This window comes from Aplidium turbinatum, chromosome 6 (assembly GCF_918807975.1).
Source record: "Aplidium turbinatum chromosome 6, kaAplTurb1.1, whole genome shotgun sequence".
NCBI classification, from domain to species: Eukaryota; Metazoa; Chordata; class Ascidiacea; order Aplousobranchia; family Polyclinidae; genus Aplidium; species Aplidium turbinatum.
This window is the reverse complement of record NC_137477.1, coordinates 15474784-15497374: the sequence shown is the minus strand read 5'-3', so window position 1 is coordinate 15497374 and position 22591 is coordinate 15474784. Positions and strand designations below refer to the sequence as shown.

The following is a 22591-nucleotide window of genomic DNA, read 5'->3' as shown; positions in this document are numbered from 1 at the left end:
ATGAACACATGCTCATAGACGCCTTCCGTGGGCATGAATCCCTTTTGCTCTCGGCTGATAACATTCCCCTCCACCGCCCATCGCTGCAGGCGCCGGGCCAATACGGCGGCGTAAATCTTGTATATGTTTCGGCAGATGGAGATGGGCCGCCAGTTGCTGACGTCGTGCAGGTCACCCTCAGGGTCTTTACATATGAGAGTGATCCTGCTGGTTCTCCACTGGTCCGGTACACGACGGTTGATCCGGCAGGTCTCGAAAAGGCTGGCTAAGAGTCCCCCTCTTGGGTCCAGGATCTTCCAGAAACCGTAGGACAATCCGTCAGAACCAGGGGCGGAACCGACATCTAGCGACTGGAGGACCGCCTCCACCTCCCGGGCCGTAATGGGACCTTCACCGTCATCGACGGGGGAGAGGTTTACATTATCATGCTCGTAGCGGTGGGCGTTCATCCACTCGGGCATCTGCGAGCAACTCCCAGCTTCAGGAGCGGTCATGTCGCGTCGAAATCTCTCTTCAATTTCTTGAGGTGGGATTTCGCAACGACGGTCACAGTTTTTTCCTTCAACGATCCGGCGGACCGTTCCCTTCGCGTCCCGCGAGAAGGCGGCTCGCAACCCCACGCCGCTACGATATCGGGCTCCGTTCCCGCGCGAACCCCCACCGTCCGACCGAGGAGAACCCCCGTTCGAACGACGGCGAGCCGCGCGAGCCCGGGCGCCACGATTGAAGCGTGGTTTGCGAGGACGTGTCCTCTTGGGCGGCGAAGTGCCAGCGGTCCACTCTTCCAATTCGATGCAGAACTGGTCGAAATTTATGCCACCCGCTAAAGTAAGGTTCACTAAACTGCGAAGAGCCCGCCTGGAGCTCTTCGTCTTACTTTCCCTGACCGGTTCAACAGGGTGTTGGATGGATCGTTGATTGTTGGGTGTGATGGACATCCCTGGGGTAGTCTGTGGGAGTCCGGGGTCAATCGTGGCTTGGTTGCATGTCATGGTGTCACTTCGGGGTCGAGTCAAGGTTTGGGAAGAGATAGTTGGCAGGAATTTAGAGTGGGTGGTTTGGGTAGGTGGGGTAAAAGGTTGGGCTTCAGCAGACAGCGTCGAGGAACAAGGTTGTATAGGACAGATGGAAACAGGATTAAAGGATAAAGAGGAGTGAGATGGATGTTGAAGAGACTTAGATGAAAAGGTTTGCATGGGCGGCTTGGAAGAGCTGATTAAGTCTCTAGTTTCAGCTCCGGTGGTGGCCGTCAGTGGCAGAGAAGAAAAAGAAAAAGGGCGCGAAGCCGGCTTGGATAAACCGAGCGAGTCCACTGCCACGGATCCGGTGGAGGTCGGCTTGCGCAGGGGTACATGTAGAAGAGGATTCGCTCTGACAGTAGGGCCGTAACCGTCCGTGGTTGAGCTATCAGGCGAGGAAGTGGAAGAAGAGGAAAGAGATTCGCTGTTCGACGAGTCAGACGAGTCGGAAGAGTCCCCACTTTCCGACCCAGGTCCGGCCGAAGACAGACGAGGAAGAAACAACACATCTAAATCAGGCAAGCTGTCAGTATCAGCAGGGCTGAGTGAAGTTTTGCCTGGATGAGTTAGAATAGAATGGAAAAGTTCAGGTGGGGGGGGCGAAGTGGAAGTGCTGTCTATGCCTTGGCGCCAAAAGACTTGAGAACGGATGACAGAGGAAGGGAGAAGAGGGGATGACCCCTCGACCGATGCGCCTGCAGTCGAGGGCCGGCGCCTTCCACGCCTGACAACAGGGGCGTAGGAAAGCCCAGGCTTGGTCATCATAGGGGGTCTGGTTTGGCTCTCCGAGGGTGTCGGGTCATTGCTCGGCCAGGGAAGGCAGGTTGGCAATTGAAGGCCCTCGGGGCAGGATCGCCAGTGCTCTTGGGCCCCATCCAGCTTGTAAGCTCGAGGGAGAACACGGCAGCACCTGCTGCAGGTGATCAGGAACTCGGCGCGCGAACCATGAAATGCTCGCATATGGTCCTGATACGCCTGCACATCTCGGTAAGGTTGAGATGCCCTCCTGCAAGTGGAGAAAGGACAGAGAAGGGGGAATAGATTCGGGAGGGTGAGGCGAATAGGGCAGACGGACTGCAGTCTATTTGACCTCTGGAAGGGTGACTCGAAATGGGTGGGGTGGCCACGATGTGGTGTGGAATTGCGGATCGGACCCTCGTCACCGTGACGAAGTGACGAGTTCGCAAAAAGCAGTGAGTCTACCGGGGAGGCTTCACCATCTGGGTTGAGTGAGTGACCACTCACAGGAACCTGCTTCCTCGTCGGCCAGCCTAAGCCAGTGGACTGAGAAGGTGGGAAGGAGAAACCAACACCGGCCAGGTTACCTCTAGAAGTCTTCAAACCTGTACGACTTGAAAAGCGAGACATGGTTTAAATAAAATAGTTCTAAAAAGCTGGTTATTACAAATTGTTTAAAGTTTAAAGCGACGTTTCTATGTTTTGGAGAGTTAGCTAACAATTTAAATAACAAGTGACAGATTGCAATCAAATTAATTGTTTAAAGTTTAAAGCGACGTTTCTATGTTTTGGAGAGTTAACTAACAATTTAAATAACAAGTGGCAGATTGCAATCAAATTGAGGGTTGAATCAGAGATTTGCTAAAGAATTGACAAATGAAGTAAAACAATTTACGTTGATTCTACGTTAATGAGTAATACTACAATGGAAATGTCGGTTAAAGTTGAAAAGAAAACAAAGTTTGATTACAAATTAGTGCGACAGATTGAAAAAGGATAATTAATGCTTTAAGAGCAATTGTTTGAATTTTCGATTGTGATGTCACGATTAAACTTTATGCCAGCTGGCAGAGTGACCATGCGAGATACTTTACGGCTAAAATACAGGACAACAATAAAATAGACAAGTCAAAGGGTTGCAAAACTAGTAGAAAACAATCGGTTCAGTTCAAGGATGAGAGATTCCAAGTGAAAAGAAAATATGAACAACGTCTAATGTAAGATTAAGAAGAAAGAAATAAAATTATATTGAAAGATCACTGGCAACACTAGGATTTTCGCACAATTAAAGCTAAAAGGCTATGATAAAAAAAATGGTCGAAATGGGTGATAATTTGGGTAAAATAGATGGGTCAATTAGCTTATTTTTACAAAAATTTAGAAAGCACACAAGTTGGTTACACAATATAACTAAAATTATTCGAATTGATAACAACTGAGTGGCAATATTTGTGCAAAGATGTTCAAAAATTAGGCTAGGATTTTTTGGTTTTTAAGTGTTGCAACTGGAATTGAATTTATTTATGAAAATTACTATAAAACAACAAAACACAAATAATTACAGTTTTTAAAGTCTTTTTTTGATCTTCTTTCTTCTTAAACCAAAAATTAGTGTGATCTTCAGGGTAAAGATGGGGGTAACAAGCCCGGGCTGGAATTGCGAATCCCGGTGCTTGATAAGGGTTAGCTAGGTGGGAAAGGTTAGCTAGGGTAAGGATTGGGTATTAAAGTATTCCGTGTTGATTGGGTAGGGTACTAAAGACTTGAGGTTGACGAAATTCCTTTCTTTAAACTTCCGAATGGTTCGAGACTGAGTAGGTTACCGTATTTTTCACTGGCAGCTAGGAAATTTACTGTTTCTAAAACTGACAATTTTCTTTTTGCTGAGAATTTTTATTTTCAACTTTCCTGACCAAGTTTTGATTTCGTTTCACTGCAGAACAACAAACTGAGCAATAAACTGACTGATTTTCCTTAATTGAGAGCCAACAATTCTTCTTGATCGCCTTTGAAATCGCGGCGGCGCTTTCGGTACGCCGGCCGGCAGTCCTGGTCGCATTTGAAATCGACTTTGTCGAATGGATAAAGCAATGCTCCACGACGTCGACGTTTAGACATCGCGGCGGCGCTTTCGGTCCGCCGGCCGGCAGTCCTGGTCGCATTTGAAATCGACTTTGTCGAATGGCTGGTGTTCTCCACTGCCTGGCAACGTGGGCACACCACGTGCGTGACGACGCGATCAAGTCGCATCCAAGCAAAGGACAAGGCATAGAAAGCATGTCGATGAACTGTGGATGCACATCCAGTCGGTGACTAAAAGAAATATGGAACGCTTCACGATTTTGCGTGTCATCCTTGCGCAGGGGCCATGCTAATCTTCTCTGTATCGTTCCAATTTTAGTATATGTACTGCCGAAGCAAGTACGCTCACCTCTTGCTTTTGATTCGCTTAAAAAGCTTTCAGATGATTTCGCTTTCAGCTTGTGGTCTCGCAACAGCAGGACACAAGACAACAATTCGGTCTCCAAACGCTTGATATGTGTTGTACGGGGGGGGGGATGGAAAAAGCTTTTTCTTCTTCTTCGCTTTCGGTTGATGAGTTAAAAAAGGGATAGCGCGAACGCAGTCCCCACTAACAGAAATTATACGACCGAGTTACCCACATTTGGGGTAATCGCAGAGGTCAACTTCTCCGAAGTGCAATGGTGAAGTCTCGCCCTGGGCCCACCGCCTACGTGATCACGGTGAAGACCCTCGTCAGGTAAGTATGAGTTGGTTGCCTGTCAGCATCTCTCTTCTGGGACCGTGATTCTCTTCGGCTTTGCTCCGTTGCTTTTGTTTGCCTTTTTTGTGTGTGAGCAGAACCTTTCGACGACACTTCAGCAGCTGCTGCTGTTTCTGTGATCACTCACTTACTTCGAAAAAGAACAATGTATGAGTTTGAAAAATGAGAGCAAACAATGCTCAGGCGCACTTACCTTGTATTCAAATAGAATGATGAAGAAGCTTAACCAAGCGCCATATATAGCGGGCTAAATTTTCTTAAGAATGCTGTTTTTATTTCAAGCCAATGGCCTGCAGCAAAGCTCAGTTTCATTCGCTGCCATACATGCTATCATATGATGAGTGATCGCATTCTATTCTTTGAAAGGTAAGTCGCCCTCTGAGCATTGCTTGCTCACATTTATTAAACTAATGCAAGACATTTATTAAACTAATGCAAGACTCTGCATGTCACGTGCCGCTTGAAGCCGGCCGGTCAGTCAGTTGGTTTGTTCACGACTCGCGACGAAAAGAAGTTTGTGTCTGCGTAGGAGAACATCACATGTTTGACAAGGTGAGTCGCATTATTGGCACAGCTGTGCTGGCTGAATTGCTCAGCACAGGAACTTTTATTCAATAGAGAGTCATTGCAGAACACGCGACAACAAGCGAAAAATTTGCAACACCACACACACGTACGCGAGAGAGTAGATAACATCGGCGCAATGAATGAAAATGAACAGAAAATGACATATGATACACACGACGACCAATAAAACACAAGAAATGAGACCGACGAACAACGAAAGCCATGATTCGCATTTTCAATGATTGATTGTTCATTTATCCCACCCGAAGGTGGGATGTGGGCCGAACCCGGAGGTACTGCAATACCGGGACAACCCGTGGGTGCGACAAAGCGAGCTTTGAATCGACACCCCGTCTTCAAACATACATTTAATACAAGAGCCCAGCGATGCTGGGCGTCCCAGGTATTAAACTGAGAAGAACAGATACTACACTTGATCTTATTTTTTTTTTTTTTTTTTTTTTTTTTTTTTTTTCGCGCAACGCTCAGAGTTCAAGATGGATACCACTACATCTTGCAGGTTTACAAATTGTCCATATGGAATGGATTTGTTTCCTGTCTCATCATTAGTGCGTCCGCTCCGGGAGCCGTCCACACACCCAAACACTCAGCAGGCACACCATACTTACATGGAAGATACCTACCAGGGAGGCGAGGGACTCACTACGACCGAAGGGACCCACCGCGGTAGATGGTAATCTGTGGATGTAAATGTTTGGTTAGTGGCTGCCTCAAGCTGATCTGCCTATCTCGACTTTCCTCTTGCTGATCTTGAAGCAGTCTAGGAGATGGCGGGTCAAGCTCAAGAACTAGCGCGTTTTGTCAAAGAGTTAATTTTAATTTTATTTGTAATTGTTTATGTGTGTGTATCTTCTTGTTGCCCGCTTGAAGAAGGGCACCTGTTTGGAGGAAACGGGCCACTGCAGTCTGACACCTCATTTGGCGGAGATGCCAGAGAGGAGCGGCCAGAGGGAGGGTAGCTTTCGCTGACCCCAGAGTCATCATGGAATTGGCCGCTGCAATCCTGTCATCCCAGAGCGAGTGGGACGACGGAGAGGGACGGTTAAAGATCTCCCGCTGCAATCACTCTTCCGGCATCAGGCCGTTGGAGATGAGTGAGAGGGACGGGTTAAAGGTGGGTTGTTACGCCCTTGGCTGTCTAATCTTCTTCAAAGATGATCTACGACCGTACTGTTCTAGTGAGATCCACCGCTGCAATCAGTCATCCCTACCACCGAGGACGACTGAGAGGGCGGTTGAAGAGTGGATCTCGACTGGTTCTTCTTTCTTCTGACCGTAGGAGGAGGTTTAGAAGGAGTAGAAATGTCAGATGACAAAGGAATGTTATGCTTTTGTGTTATGTTTTTCGTTTTTGTCATGATGACCCACAGGGCTTGAATGGTGGACCGTTTTGTGTCCTGTATATATGTGTCGCCTATGTCCAGAGATTTCTTCTTTTGGATGATGGTGTGCTTGGCGACATTCATCATGGTCAAAAGAATCGGGTTGTTCGTTTGTCCTCCAGGGAGTTGATTGTAAAGGATCATGTCCTTTGTTATTTCTATGTCTTCCTTTGTTAGGCCAAGATATTGTTGTTTCAGGCGCTCCCATATTCCTTGTGCAAAGGAGCACTTGGTGAGGACGTGGGCCACATTGTCTTCTGGTTTTCTGCAGAATTTGCAGTTTGTTTTTCTGTCGGAATGTATTGATCTATTAAAGTCTCCCCATTTGTATCCTCCATGTGCAATCCGAAAGGACATGGAGGATAGGTGAGGTGGAAGGAAGAGTTTGATTCCCTTGTTTTTCAAGAGGATCTCATTCCAAGGAATCTTCTTTCCGTTTTCATCGATCTTGTCAATTTTCTTTTCATTTTGCGTTTTCAGGTTGATGTAGATATTTTTGTAGGAAGTATTTTCCCAGTCGTGTTTCAAGCCTTTGAGTTTGCAAAAGGACTTGAAGATGTCCGCATACATTTCGTTTGGAATTGGGGCATGCGGAATGCTGTTGGAGAACAGATGAGGATTGATGTGTCTCATTCTGTAACTCAAATTGAACATGGCCCATTCGTGCCAGATTTCGGTGGCGTCTTCTAGTGAGAAGAGGTGGCGAATTCTGTCGATGCGGCTTGTTTGAAATTTTGATTGGATGTCCACCATGTTGATGCCTCCATCTTTGACAGGAGGAAACGTTTTGCTTCTCTGGAGCTGTTCGAATGGTGAAGGATACCAGAGGAAGTCGAAGAGGATTTTGTTTAGTTCTTTGATGTGTTGTTTCGTTGGCATCAGCACTCTACTGAGATGCAAAGTGACGGGTACCAAGAGAGTGTTGATGATCGAGATCTTTCCATAGAGGGAGAGTCTTCGTGGTTTGTGGATGTTGGCGATCGTTTGAGTTTTCTTGATGGCGGTCTGCCAGTTCATCTTGTCAAGTTGTGTTTTGTTTGTGCCTAGCCAGATGCCCAGGATCTTGACGTTGTTCAAGATCGCAGCTTCTGGAAAGAGCTGCTGAGCTCTTTGGGCCAGGTCAGGTTTGGACGCCAGGATCTGGGTCTTTCCCTGGTTCACTTTCTGGCCGGACATCGTCTGGTAGATGGCTAGTTCTTTGTTGATTTCCTTGAGAGATGGAATGTCTCTTGTGATGAATGTGGTGTCGTCCGCATATTGCTGGATTTTGATTGTCAGCTTGGAAAAGCGAAAACCGTTGATCAGATGGTTTTTCTCTATGCGTCGGGTGAGAACGTCAGCACAGATTATGAAATAGAGCATGCTGAGGGGACAACCCTGTCGTATGCCCCTTTTAACGTTTATTCGTTTTGTTAAAGCTCCATTGATTTCTATCTTGCTTTTTGTTTTGTGGTAAACTAATGACAGGTAATTCATCATTATTGGTTTTACTCCGATTTTCTTCAAGATTCCATAGAGGAAGGAGTGACTAACTCTATCGAAAGCTTTTTCAAAGTCAGTTATCATGACGTACAAGTCCCTGTGTTGTGTTTGAGAAGCTTCCAGGGCAGCTTGTATATTCATTGTAACATGCTCTATTCTGCGGTTTGGCAGTCCACATTTCTGATTCGGACAAATCAGGTTTGTGATCATGGGTGTGAGTCTGTTGGAGAGGATTTTACTCAAGATCTTGTAATCAGTGTTGAGTAGAGAGATCGGTCTCCAATTTTTGAGCTTTTCTTTTTCACCTTTTTTAAAGATTAACTTCACTTTTGCTTCTCTCATTGAGGGAGTCATTGTTTTTCTCAAGTAGCAATTTGTAAGCATCTCTAGAATGTCGTGTTTCAGGAAATGCCAGCATTTTTGGTAGAATAATGAGCCGAGACCATCTGATCCAGGTGCAGAATCCTTGTTAAGAGAATCGATGGCGGTTTTTACTTCTTTTAGAGTTATGAGCTGTTCTGCTTGTTCAGCTGCGTCTTCTTCAATTTTGGCCTCTCCCAGAATGTTTAGGTAACTGTTCTGTTCTTGAGGGTTGATGTGGTCTTCTATGCCCCATAGGGAGTGGTAGAAGCTGTGTACTTCTTTGAGAATGTCTTCTTTCTTGGTGAGAGTTGTGTTGTTTGCGTCGTGTATCTCAGTGATAGAGCTACTTTTACAATTTTGTTCCTCTGCTTTGAAGAAGCTTTTAGATGGCTCTTCATCGCTAGTTGGGATAGTTCTGGATCTGATTTGCGATCCGACTGCTTTATAATCGTAGAAGTTGTTGATTTTCTCCAAGAATTCCGGGCGACGATCTTCCAGGACGTGGTCTGGATGAGCGTCCAGAGTGTGGAGCATATTTTTCGCTTGATTGTAATCTTCTCTACGCTTGAGTGCGACATCTTGTTTTTTTTTTTTTTTTTTTTTTTTTTTTTTTTTTTTTTTTTTTTTTTTTTTCGCGCAACGCTCAGAGTTCAAGATGGATACCACTACATCTTGCAGGTTTACAAATTGTCCATATGGAATGGATTTGTTTCCTGTCTCATCATTAGTGCGTCCGCTCCGGGAGCCGTCCACACACCCAAACACTCAGCAGGCACACCATACTTACATGGAAGATACCTACCAGGGAGGCGAGGGACTCACTACGACCGAAGGGACCCACCGCGGTAGATGGTAATCTGTGGATGTAAATGTTTGGTTAGTGGCTGCCTCAAGCTGATCTGCCTGTCTCAACTTTCCTCTTGCTGATCTTGGAGCAGTCTAGGAGATGGCGGGTCAAGCTCAAGAACTAGCGCATTTTGGTAGAAAGTTAATTTTAATTTTATTTGAAATTGTTTGTGTGTGTGTATCTTCTTGTTGCCCGCTTCAAGAAGGGCACCTGTTTGGAGAAAACGGGCCACCGCAGTCTGACACCTCATTTGGCGGAGATGCCAGAGAGGAGCGGCCAGAGGGAGGGTAGCTTTCGCTGACCCCAGAGTCGTCTTGGAATGGGCCGCTGCAATCCTGTCATCCCAGAGCGAGTGGGACAACGGAGAGGGACGGTTAAAGATCTCCCGCTGCAATCACTCTTCCGGCATCAGGCCGTTGCAGATGAGTGAGAGGGACGGGTTAAAGGTGGGTTGTTACGCCCTTGGCTGTCTAAACTTCTTCAAAGATGATCTACGACCGTACTGTGCTAGTGAGATCCACCGCTGCAATCAGTCATCCCTACCACCGAGGACGACTGAGAGGGCGGTTGAAGAGTGGATCTCGACTGTTTCTTCTTTCTTCTGACCGTAGGAGGAGGTTTGGAAGGAGTAGAAATGTCAGATGACAAAGGAATGTTATGCTTTTGTGTTATGTCTTTCGTTTTTGTCATGATCACCCACAGGGCTTGAGTGGTGGACCGTTTTGTGTCCTGTATATATGTGTCGCCTATGTCCAGAGATTTCTTCTTTTGGATGATGGTGTGCTTGGCGACATTCATCATGGTAAGAAGGATCAGGTTGTTCTTTTGTCCTCCAGGGAGTTGGTTGTAAAGGATCATGTCCTTTGTTATTTCTATGTCTTCCTTGGTTAGGTCAAGATATTGTTGTTTCAGGCGCTCCCATATTCTTTGTGCAAAGGAGCACTTGGTGAGGACGTGGGCCACATTGTCTTCTGGTTTTCTGCAGAATTTGCAGTTTGTTTTTCTGTCGGAATGTATTGATCTATTAAAATCTCCCCATTTGTATCCTCCATGTGCAATCCGAAAGGACATGGAGGATAGGTGAGGTGGAAGGAAGAGTTTGATTCCCTTGTTTTTCAGGAGGATCTCATTCCAAGGAATCTTCTTTCCGTTTTCATCAATCTTGTCAATTTTCTTTTCATTTTGCGTTTTCAGATTGATGTAGATATTTTTGTAGGAAGTATTTTCCCAGTCGTGTTTCAAGCCTTTGAGTTTGCAAAAGGACTTGAAGATGTCCGCATACATTTCGTTTGGAATTGGGGCATGCGGAATGCTGTTGGAGAACAGATGAGGATTAATGTGTCTCATTCTGTAACTCAAATTGAACATTGCCCATTCGTGCCAGATTTCGGTGGCGTCTTCTAGAGGGAAGAGATGGCGAATTCTGTCGATGCGGCTTGTTTGAAATTTTGATTGGATGTCCACCATGTTGATGCCTCCATCTTTGACAGGAGGAAACGTCTTGCTTCTCTGGAGCTGTTCGAATGGTGAAGGATACCAGAGGAAGTCGAAGAGGATTTTGTTTAGTTCTTTGATGTGTTGTTTCGTTGGCATCAGCACTCTACTGAGATGCAAAGTGACGGGTACCAAGAGAGTGTTGATGATCGAGATCTTTCCATAGAGGGAGAGTCTTCGTGGTTTGTGGATGTTGGCGATCGTTTGAGTTTTCTTGATGGCGGTCTGCCAGTTCATCTTGTCAAGTTGTGTTTTGTTTGTGCCTAGCCAGATGCCCAGGATCTTGACGTTGTTCAAGATCGCAGCTTCTGGAAAGAGTTGCTGAGCTCTTTGGGCCAGGTCAGGTTTGGACGCCAGGATCTGGGTCTTTCCCTGGTTCACTTTCTGGCCGGACATCGTCTGATAGATGGCTAGTTCTTTGTTGATTTTCTTGAGAGATGGAATGTCTCTTGTGATGAAAGTGGTGTCGTCCGCATATTGCTGGATTTTGATTGTCAGCTTGGAAAAGCGAAAACCGTTGATCAGATGATTTTTCTCTATGCGTCGGGTGAGAACGTCAGCACAGATTATGAAATAGAGCATGCTGAGGGGACAACCCTGTCGTATGCCCCTTTTAACGTTTATTCGTTTTGTTAAAGCTCCATTGATTTCTATTTTGCTTTTTGTTTTGTGGTAAACTAATGACAGGTAATTCATCATTATTGGTTTTACTCCGAGTTTCTTCAAGATTCCATAGAGGAAGGAGTGACTAACTCTATCGAAAGCTTTTTCAAAGTCAGTTATCATGACATACAAGTCCCTGTGTTGAGTTTGAGAAGCTTCCAGGGCAGCTTGTATATTCATTGTAACATGCTCTATTCTGCGGTTTGGCAGTCCACATTTCTGATTCGGACAAATCAGGTTTGTGATCATGGGTGTGAGTCTGTTGGAGAGGATTTTGCTCAAGATCTTGTAGTCTGTGTTGAGCAGAGAGATCGGTCTCCAATTTTTGAGCTTTTCTTTTTCACCTTTTTTAAAGATTAACTTCACTTTTGCTTCTCTCATTGAGGGAGTCATTGTTTTTCTCAAGTAGCAATTTGTAAGCATCTCTAGAATGTCGTGTTTCAGGAAATGCCAGCATTTTTGGTAGAATAATGAGCCGAGACCATCTGATCCAGGTGCAGAATCCTTGTTAAGAGAATCGATGGCGGTTTTTACTTCTTTGAGACTGATCAGCTGTTCCGCTTGTTCAGCTGCGTCTTCCTCAATTTTGGCCTCTCCAAGAATGTTTAAGTAGTTGTTTTGTTCTTGAGAGTTTATGTTGTCTTTTACACCCCATAGAGAGTGGTAGAAGCTGTGTACTTCTTTGAGAATGTCTTCTTTCTTGGTGAGTGTTGTGTTGTTTGCGTCGTGTATCTCAGTGATAGAGGTACTTTTACAATTTTGTTCCTCTGCTTTGAAGAAGCTTTTAGATGGTTCTTCATCGCTAGTTGGGATAGTTCTGGATCTGATTTGCGATCCGACTGCTTTATAATCGTAGAAGTTGTTGATTTTCTCCAAGAATTCCGGGCGACGATCTTCCAGGACGTGGTCTGGATGAGCGTCCAGAGTGTGGAGCATATTTTTCGCTTGATTGTAATCTTCTCTACGCTTGAGTGCGACATCTTGCGAGAGTTCAATCAGTCGATTTTTCAACATTTTCTTGCCATGATCCCACCTTATAAGCATGTCTGGTGGTTCTATTTGTGGTACGTTTATGGTCCAGTTTTCCCAAGCCGTTTCGAGCTCTGTTATGACGTGAGCATATTCTAATATGCTGTTATTGATTTTGTATGAATATTCACCCCATTTGGTGTGTTGTTGATATTTTAGATGAATTATTGGTAATGTGCAGTGGTCTGATGATGTGAAGTATTCATGTTTGATGTTATGATAATTTTCAAGTGCATGTTCATTTATGTATATTCTATCTATCCTGGTCTTACTGTTGTGGTTTTGGCGCGTGAACAGTCTTTTGTAAGGATATTCTTGTCTGAATATGTCTGTCAATTGGTTATGATGTATTAATGTTCTAAGTGCTGTTTTATCCGGTGTAGTGAAGAAAAATTGCGGCTTAGCAGTGTCCAACGGATCAAGGATCACGTTAAAATCACCAAGTAAGACCACATGTTGATGTTCATATTCCAGCATAGCCTCGGAGAGCAGTTCAAAGCATGACTTTCTCTCTCCGTTGCTCTGCGGAAGGTATGCATTGAATATGTTTATGTTATTTTTACCACATTTGATGTTGAGGTGATGTATTCGATTTTGTACTATTGTGTGATGTGTGATTTCGGACCTATCGTGTATGTCCTTCTTTACGATGAACATTGTCCCTGCATAGAAGGGGGTTCTATCAGGTTCTATGTTTGTATATGTTATGTAATTGTTATGTTGAGCCCACGTCTCGAGTTGATCGGTGGGGATTCTGTGTGTTTCCTGAATTGCCAGTACAGAGAGTCTGTGAGATGTAGAGAACTGTTTGACATCTCGCAATTTCTTGGATATTCCGTTGATGTTCATTGAGCCAACCTTGAGGTTGCCCAGTCCGGCGTCCGAATCGTCACTCTCCGTATCTGTGAACATGATTATAGATAGAGAAAAAGCAGATTAAAGTTTAAGAGTTTTGGACTAGACCGTGTAGTTGGATGGGACGCCGTCTGAGTCCGTGAGCTCATCCACCGAACTGAAGACATTTCGATGGAGAGGAGAGGTCCCGGTCAGTTCAGCCCGCGTAGACTCTCTCGAAGAAACGGACTCCGAGTCAGTTGACGAGTTGTCATTGTCAACTGAGACCGACGCATCCTTGGAGCTGGCGTGGGATGCGTCGTGGTCTCTGGGATTCGTCGTCCTGGGAGATGCTGGTTGGGCAATCGATCTCCGCTTTAGCAAGGGTTCTTTTGGAGTCGATGTCTTGGACTCTGTGTTGGACATGGGCTTATCCGCTATCTCAGTATCTGATGAGAAGATGCTGCGCATGGAGGTTTTGGGGTTGTGTTTCCCTCCTTTGCCCACGGTGATAAAGCCATCGTCGCTCGTGGGGGGGTTCTTTCTCTTCCTACTCTTTTCCCTGAACTTTTCTCTTGCATTGCAACCAGGTTTGTGTCGGCCTGTTGATCGGCACACATGACAGGCGAGCTGCTGCCTGGTTGGCGACGAATCTGACACATACGTTTTTTTTGGTCTGGATGCAGCAAAACGCGGTCTGGACTTCTCGGCCTGTCTCGCAAGGAAAGCGGCCTCTGATCTTTGGCAGAAGAGTTTGTTGCTTCTGTTTATGGATTCTCTCGAGCGTCCCTGTTTCCTGGGTTGTCTAGGCGCCCGGTCTCGGGGTGGGTCGGCCTTGGACTCCCGGTCTCGAGGTGGGTTGGCCTGGGTCTTCTTCGGTTTCGTGGGGCACTTTGATGTTAAGTGTCCCCGGACTTTGCAAATCTGGCAGAGTGGCAAATGTCCTTCTCCAGGCTTGGTGATGGAGATCCATTCACCAAACATCTGCACCTTATCTGGGATGTTGGCGAGTTTAGTGTTCTGCAGGTACACATGCAGAAACTCGTTGCAGATGGTGGGGTGCTGCTTGTGTTTACCTTTAACCATCTGGTAAACATTTCCCCAGTTTGCTTGGCAAGCAAACTCATTAATTAAATCCAGATGCCACTCGTCTGGCACTGGATATAATGTGATCACGTCGCATGGTGGCATCGGTCGCCATACTTTGATCACGTAACCTACTTCCTTGTGTGAATAGGTCACGGGTGACTGATGGTCTAGCGCCAGCTGTTCCATCAGCACGGATTTGGTTTCGTTCTCAGAAGCTGAGAACGTGACGGTGAAAATGTGCTGCCGCAGGCTCTTGGCACGCACAGCTTTTAGCTCCTTTCCATACTTTGCAAGGAAGCCATCTTGCATAAAGAAACTGATGAAAGTGCTTACATCAAGCCAGGACTGGCTGGATGCTTGCACAACCAAGGTTCTTTGATATTTAAACTCGTTGGCCTTAGAGTCGCCCATGAGTATAGCTGGTGTTTAGTTTATGTTATTTTAAATATAAGAATTAACAAAGACTTACCAAAGTCCAAGCTTTTCAAGTTTTAAATTTTCCTTCTGAAGGAAAATTTAGCTAAATTCTGTCTTGACCACACCCTAAAAGCTGGTCACGTACTGTCTAGACTCGCTGTAGCTAACTGGCTATTCTCACCTGACCTACTTTCTACGTGGCAATCAGCTAATTCCCTTAAGGGGAAAAGGCTGACTCCAAAAAAAAATCTAGGGAGGGAAAAAAAGCTAACTACTCGCCTAGATCAGTGGTTCCCAGCAGGGGGCCACTGATCTAGCTGACTTAGGCTATTTTCTAAACTTTCTAGTTATTTATTTATCTAACTGACTTTAAAAAAAATCTAAAAAGGCTGGTAAAAGTTAGGCCGGTGTCGCTTTCACTCGCTCGCTCTAGCGAGGAAAGCAAGGCTTGCTGTTAGTCGCTTTTTGGCAGCAATGTTTCCAAAGCCACCAGTTCGCAATTAATCGTTCGCACTTTGAATAAGGCTCGTGAGACTTACCTTATTCATCATCGTGTGCACTGTCTGTCATTCTATTTGAATACAAGGTAAGTGCTCACGAGCCTTATTCACTGCGAACGATTATCTGCAACTTGGTGGCCTTGGAGACATTGCTGCCAAAAAGCGTTTAACAAGCAAGCCTTGCTTTCCTCGCTAGAGCGAGCGAGTGAAAGCGACACCGGCCTAACTTTTACCAGCCTTTTTAGATTTTTTTTTAAAGTCAGTTAGATAAATAAATAACTAGAAAGTTTAGAAAATAGCCTAAGTCAGCTAGATCAGTGGCCCCCTGCTGGGAACCACTGATCTAGGCGAGTAGTTAGCTTTTTTCCCTCCCTAGATTTTTTTTTGGAGTCAGCCTTTTCCCCTTAAGGGAATTAGCTGATTGCCACGTAGAAAGTAGGTCAGGTGAGAATAGCCAGTTAGCTACAGCGAGTCTAGACAGTACGTGACCAGCTTTTAGGGTGTGGTCAAGACAGAATTTAGCTAAATTTTCCTTCAGAAGGAAAATTTAAAACTTGAAAAGCTTGGACTTTGGTAAGTCTTTGTTAATTCTTATATTTAAAATAACATAAACTAAACACCAGCTATACTCATGGGCGACTCTAAGGCCAACGAGTTTAAATATCAAAGAACCTTGGTTGTGCAAGCATCCAGCCAGTCCTGGCTTGATGTAAGCACTTTCATCAGTTTCTTTATGCAAGATGGCTTCCTTGCAAAGTATGGAAAGGAGCTAAAAGCTGTGCGTGCCAAGAGCCTGCGGCAGCACATTTTCACCGTCACGTTCTCAGCTTCTGAGAACGAAACCAAATCCGTGCTGATGGAACAGCTGGCGCTAGACCATCAGTCACCCGTGACCTATTCACACAAGGAAGTAGGTTACGTGATCAAAGTATGGCGACCGATGCCACCATGCGACGTGATCACATTATATCCAGTGCCAGACGAGTGGCATCTGGATTTAATTAATGAGTTTGCTTGCCAAGCAAACTGGGGAAATGTTTACCAGATGGTTAAAGGTAAACACAAGCAGCACCCCACCATCTGCAACGAGTTTCTGCATGTGTACCTGCAGAACACTAAACTCGCCAACATCCCAGATAAGGTGCAGATGTTTGGTGAATGGATCTCCATCACCAAGCCTGGAGAAGGACATTTGCCACTCTGCCAGATTTGCAAAGTCCGGGGACACCTAACATCAAAGTGCCCCACGAAACCGAAGAAGACCCAGGCCAACCCACCTCGAGACCGGGAGTCCAAGGCCGACCCACCCCGAGACCGGGCGCCTAGACAACCCAGGAAACAGGGACGCTCGAGAGAATCCATAAACAGAAGCAACGAACTCTTCTGCCAAAGATCAGAGGCCGCTTTCCTTGCGAGACAGGCCGAGAAGTCCAGACCGCGTTTTGCTGCATCCAGACCAAAAAAAACGTATGTGTCAGATTCGTCGCCAACCAGGCAGCAGCTCGCCTGTCATGTGTGCCGATCAACAGGCCGACACAAACCTGGTTGCAATGCAAGAGAAAAGTTCAGGGAAAAGAGTAGGAAGAGAAAGAACCCCCCCACGAGCGACGATGGCTTTATCACCGTGGGCAAAGGAGGGAAACACAACCCCAAAACCTCCATGCGCAGCATCTTCTCATCAGATGCTGAGATAGTGGATAAGCCCATGTCCAACACAGAGTCCAAGACATCGACTCCAAAAGAACCCTTGCTAAAGCGGAGATCGATTGCCCAACCAGCATCTCCCAGGACGACGAATCCCAGAGACCACGACGCATCCCACGCCAGCTCCAAGGATGCGTCGGTCTCAGTTGACAATGACAACTCGTCAACTGACTCGGAGTCCGTTTCTTCGAGAGAGTCTACGCGGGCTGAACTGACCGGGACCTCTCCTCTCCATCGAAATGTCTTCAGTTCGGTGGATGAGCTCACGGACTCAGACGGCGTCCCATCCAACTACACGGTCTAGTCCAAAACTCTTAAACTTTAATCTGCTTTTTCTCTATCTATAATCATGTTCACAGATACGGAGAGTGACGATTCGGACGCCGGACTGGGCAACCTCAAGGTTGGCTCAATGAACATCAACGGAATATCCAAGAAATTGCGAGATGTCAAACAGTTCTCTACATCTCACAGACTCTCTGTACTGGCAATTCAGGAAACACACAGAATCCCCACCGATCAACTCGAGACGTGGGCTCAACATAACAATTACATAACATATACAAACATAGAACCTGATAGAACCCCCTTCTATGCAGGGACAATGTTCATCGTAAAGAAGGACATACACGATAGGTCCGAAATCACACATCACACAATAGTACAAAATCGAATACATCACCTCAACATCAAATGTGGTAAAAATAACATAAACATATTCAATGCATACCTTCCGCAGAGCAACGGAGAGAGAAAGTCATGCTTTGAACTGCTCTCCGAGGCTATGCTGGAATATGAACATCAACATGTGGTCTTACTTGGTGATTTTAACGTGATCCTTGATCCGTTGGACACTGCTAAGCCGCAATTTTTCTTCACTACACCGGATAAAACAGCACTTAGAACATTAATACATCATAACCAATTGACAGACATATTCAGACAAGAATATCCTTACAAAAGACTGTTCACGCGCCAAAACCACAACAGTAAGACCAGGATAGATAGAATATACATAAATGAACATGCACTTGAAAATTATCATAACATCAAACATGAATACTTCACATCATCAGACCACTGCACATTACCAATAATTCATCTAAAATATCAACAACACACCAAATGGGGTGAATATTCATACAAAATCAATAACAGCATATTAGAATATGCTCACGTCATAACAGAGCTCGAAACGGCTTGGGAAAACTGGACCATAAACGTACCACAAATAGAACCACCAGACATGCTTATAAGGTGGGATCATGGCAAGAAAATGTTGAAAAATCGACTGATTGAACTCTCGCAAGATGTCGCACTCAAGCGTAGAGAAGATTACAATCAAGCGAAAAATATGCTCCACACTCTGGACGCTCATCCAGACCACGTCCTGGAAGATCGTCGCCCGGAATTCTTGGAGAAAATCAACAACTTCTACGATTATAAAGCAGTCGGATCGCAAATCAGATCCAGAACTATCCCAACTAGCGATGAAGAACCATCTAAAAGCTTCTTCAAAGCAGAGGAACAAAATTGTAAAAGTACCTCTATCACTGAGATACACGACGCAAACAACACAACACTCACCAAGAAAGAAGACATTCTCAAAGAAGTACACAGCTTCTACCACTCTCTATGGGGTGTAAAAGACAACATAAACTCTCAAGAACAAAACAACTACTTAAACATTCTTGGAGAGGCCAAAATTGAGGAAGACGCAGCTGAACAAGCGGAACAGCTGATCAGTCTCAAAGAAGTAAAAACCGCCATCGATTCTCTTAACAAGGATTCTGCACCTGGATCAGATGGTCTCGGCTCATTATTCTACCAAAAATGCTGGCATTTCCTGAAACACGACATTCTAGAGATGCTTACAAATTGCTACTTGAGAAAAACAATGACTCCCTCAATGAGAGAAGCAAAAGTGAAGTTAATCTTTAAAAAAGGTGAAAAAGAAAAGCTCAAAAATTGGAGACCGATCTCTCTGCTCAACACAGACTACAAGATCTTGAGCAAAATCCTCTCCAACAGACTCACACCCATGATCACAAACCTGATTTGTCCGAATCAGAAATGTGGACTGCCAAACCGCAGAATAGAGCATGTTACAATGAATATACAAGCTGCCCTGGAAGCTTCTCAAACTCAACACAGGGACTTGTATGTCATGATAACTGACTTTGAAAAAGCTTTCGATAGAGTTAGTCACTCCTTCCTCTATGGAATCTTGAAGAAACTCGGAGTAAAACCAATAATGATGAATTACCTGTCATTAGTTTACCACAAAACAAAAAGCAAAATAGAAATCAATGGAGCTTTAACAAAACGAATAAACGTTAAAAGGGGCATACGACAGGGTTGTCCCCTCAGCATGCTCTATTTCATAATCTGTGCTGACGTTCTCACCCGACGCATAGAGAAAAATCATCTGATCAACGGTTTTCGCTTTTCCAAGCTGACAATCAAAATCCAGCAATATGCGGACGACACCACTTTCATCACAAGAGACATTCCATCTCTCAAGAAAATCAACAAAGAACTAGCCATCTATCAGACGATGTCCGGCCAGAAAGTGAACCAGGGAAAGACCCAGATCCTGGCGTCCAAACCTGACCTGGCCCAAAGAGCTCAGCAACTCTTTCCAGAAGCTGCGATCTTGAACAACGTCAAGATCCTGGGCATCTGGCTAGGCACAAACAAAACACAACTTGACAAGATGAACTGGCAGACCGCCATCAAGAAAACTCAAACGATCGCCAACATCCACAAACCACGAAGACTCTCCCTCTATGGAAAGATCTCGATCATCAACACTCTCTTGGTACCCGTCACTTTGCATCTCAGTAGAGTGCTGATGCCAACGAAACAACACATCAAAGAACTAAACAAAATCCTCTTCGACTTCCTCTGGTATCCTTCACCATTCGAACAGCTCCAGAGAAGCAAGACGTTTCCTCCTGTCAAAGATGGAGGCATCAACATGGTGGACATCCAATCAAAATTTCAAACAAGCCGCATCGACAGAATTCGCCATCTCTTCCCTCTAGAAGACGCCACCGAAATCTGGCACGAATGGGCAATGTTCAATTTGAGTTACAGAATGAGACACATTAATCCTCATCTGTTCTCCAACAGCATTCCGCATGCCCCAATTCCAAACGAAATGTATGCGGACATCTTCAAGTCCTTTTGCAAACTCAAAGGCTTGAAACACGACTGGGAAAATACTTCCTACAAAAATATCTACATCAATCTGAAAACGCAAAATGAAAAGAAAATTGACAAGATTGATGAAAACGGAAAGAAGATTCCTTGGAATGAGATCCTCCTGAAAAACAAGGGAATCAAACTCTTCCTTCCACCTCACCTATCCTCCATGTCCTTTCGGATTGCACATGGAGGATACAAATGGGGAGATTTTAATAGATCAATACATTCCGACAGAAAAACAAACTGCAAATTCTGCAGAAAACCAGAAGACAATGTGGCCCACGTCCTCACCAAGTGCTCCTTTGCACAAAGAATATGGGAGCGCCTGAAACAACAATATCTTGACCTAACCAAGGAAGACATAGAAATAACAAAGGACATGATCCTTTACAACCAACTCCCTGGAGGACAAAAGAACAACCTGATCCTTCTTACCATGATGAATGTCGCCAAGCACACCATCATCCAAAAGAAGAAATCTCTGGACATAGGCGACACATATATACAGGACACAAAACGGTCCACCATTCAAGCCCTGTGGGTGATCATGACAAAAACGAAAGACATAACACAAAAGCATAACATTCCTTTGTCATCTGACATTTCTACTCCTTCCAAACCTCCTCCTACGGTCAGAAGAAAGAAGAAACAGTCGAGATCCACTCTTCAACCGCCCTCTCAGTCGTCCTCGGTGGTAGGGATGACTGATTGCAGCGGTGGATCTCACTAGCACAGTACGGTCGTAGATCATCTTTGAAGAAGTTTAGACAGCCAAGGGCGTAACAACCCACCTTTAACCCGTCCCTCTCACTCATCTGCAACGGCCTGATGCCGGAAGAGTGATTGCAGCGGGAGATCTTTAACCGTCCCTCTCCGTTGTCCCACTCGCTCTGGGATGACAGGATTGCAGCGGCCCATTCCAAGACGACTCTGGGGTCAGCGAAAGCTACCCTCCCTCTGGCCGCTCCTCTCTGGCATCTCCGCCAAATGAGGTGTCAGACTGCGGTGGCCCGTTTTCTCCAAACAGGTGCCCTTCTTGAAGCGGGCAACAAGAAGATACACACACACAAACAATTTCAAATAAAATTAAAATTAACTTTCTACCAAAATGCGCTAGTTCTTGAGCTTGACCCGCCATCTCCTAGACTGCTCCAAGATCAGCAAGAGGAAAGTTGAGACAGGCAGATCAGCTTGAGGCAGCCACTAACCAAACATTTACATCCACAGATTACCATCTACCGCGGTGGGTCCCTTCGGTCGTAGTGAGTCCCTCGCCTCCCTGGTAGGTATCTTCCATGTAAGTATGGTGTGCCTGCTGAGTGTTTGGGTGTGTGGACGGCTCCCGGAGCGGACGCACTAATGATGAGACAGGAAACAAATCCATTCCATATGGACAATTTGTAAACCTGCAAGATGTAGTGGTATCCATCTTGAACTCTGAGCGTTGCGCGAGAAAAAAAAAAAAAAAAAAAAAAAAAAAAAAAAAAAAAAAAAAAAAAAATAAGATCAAGTGTAGTATCTGTTCTTCTCAGTTTAATACCTGGGACGCCCAGCATCGCTGGGCTCTTGTATTAAATGTATGTTTGAAGACGGGGTGTCGATTCAAAGCTCGCTTTGTCGCACCCACGGGTTGTCCCGGTATTGCAGTACCTCCGGGTTCGGCCCACATCCCACCTTCGGGTGGGATAAATGAACAATCAATCATTGAAAATGCGAATCATGGCTTTCGTTGTTCGTCGGTCTCATTTCTTGTGTTTTATTGGTCGTCGTGTGTATCATATGTCATTTTCTGTTCATTTTCATTCATTGCGCCGATGTTATCTACTCTCTCGCGTACGTGTGTGTGGTGTTGCAAATTTTTCGCTTGTTGTCGCGTGTTCTGCAATGACTCTCTATTGAATAAAAGTTCCTGTGCTGAGCAATTCAGCCAGCACAGCTGTGCCAATAATGCGACTCACCTTGTCAAACATGTGATGTTCTCCTACGCAGACACAAACTTCTTTTCGTCGCGAGTCGTGAACAAACCAACTGACTGACCGGCCGGCTTCAAGCGGCACGTGACATGCAGAGTCTTGCATTAGTTTAATAAATGTCTTGCATTAGTTTAATAAATGTGAGCAAGCAATGCTCAGAGGGTTTTTTTTTTTTTTTTTTTTTTTTTTTTTTTTTTTTTTTTTTTTTTTTTTTTTCGCGCAACGCTCAGAGTTCAAGATGGATACCACTACATCTTGCAGGTTTACAAATTGTCCATATGGAATGGATTTGTTTCCTGTCTCATCATTAGTGCGTCCGCTCCGGGAGCCGTCCACACACCCAAACACTCAGCAGGCACACCATACTTACATGGAAGATACCTACCAGGGAGGCGAGGGACTCACTACGACCGAAGGGACCCACCGCGGTAGATGGTAATCTGTGGATGTAAATGTTTGGTTAGTGGCTGCCTC

The 22591-nt window shown here is 45.2% G+C and overlaps 2 non-coding genes and 2 pseudogenes across 2 annotated transcripts; 1 reads left to right on the top strand and 3 right to left on the bottom strand.

Annotated features, from left to right (window-relative positions):
- Positions 1–4075: 4075 nt before the first annotated feature.
- LOC145772947 (U6 spliceosomal RNA) lies at positions 4076–4182 on the bottom strand. Its single transcript, XR_014289373.1, has one exon. It is a non-coding gene; the product is annotated as a U6 spliceosomal RNA (small nuclear RNA).
- Positions 4183–4363: 181 nt separating this feature from the next.
- LOC145773425 (U1 spliceosomal RNA) lies at positions 4364–4526 on the bottom strand. Its single transcript, XR_014289807.1, has one exon. It is a non-coding gene; the product is annotated as a U1 spliceosomal RNA (small nuclear RNA).
- Positions 4527–5380: 854 nt separating this feature from the next.
- On the bottom strand, positions 5381–5602 carry LOC145772888 (U2 spliceosomal RNA; annotated as a pseudogene).
- A 16040-nt stretch (positions 5603–21642) lies between these two features.
- Positions 21643–21816, top strand: LOC145772905 (U2 spliceosomal RNA; annotated as a pseudogene).
- The last annotated feature ends 775 nt before the right edge of the window (positions 21817–22591 follow it).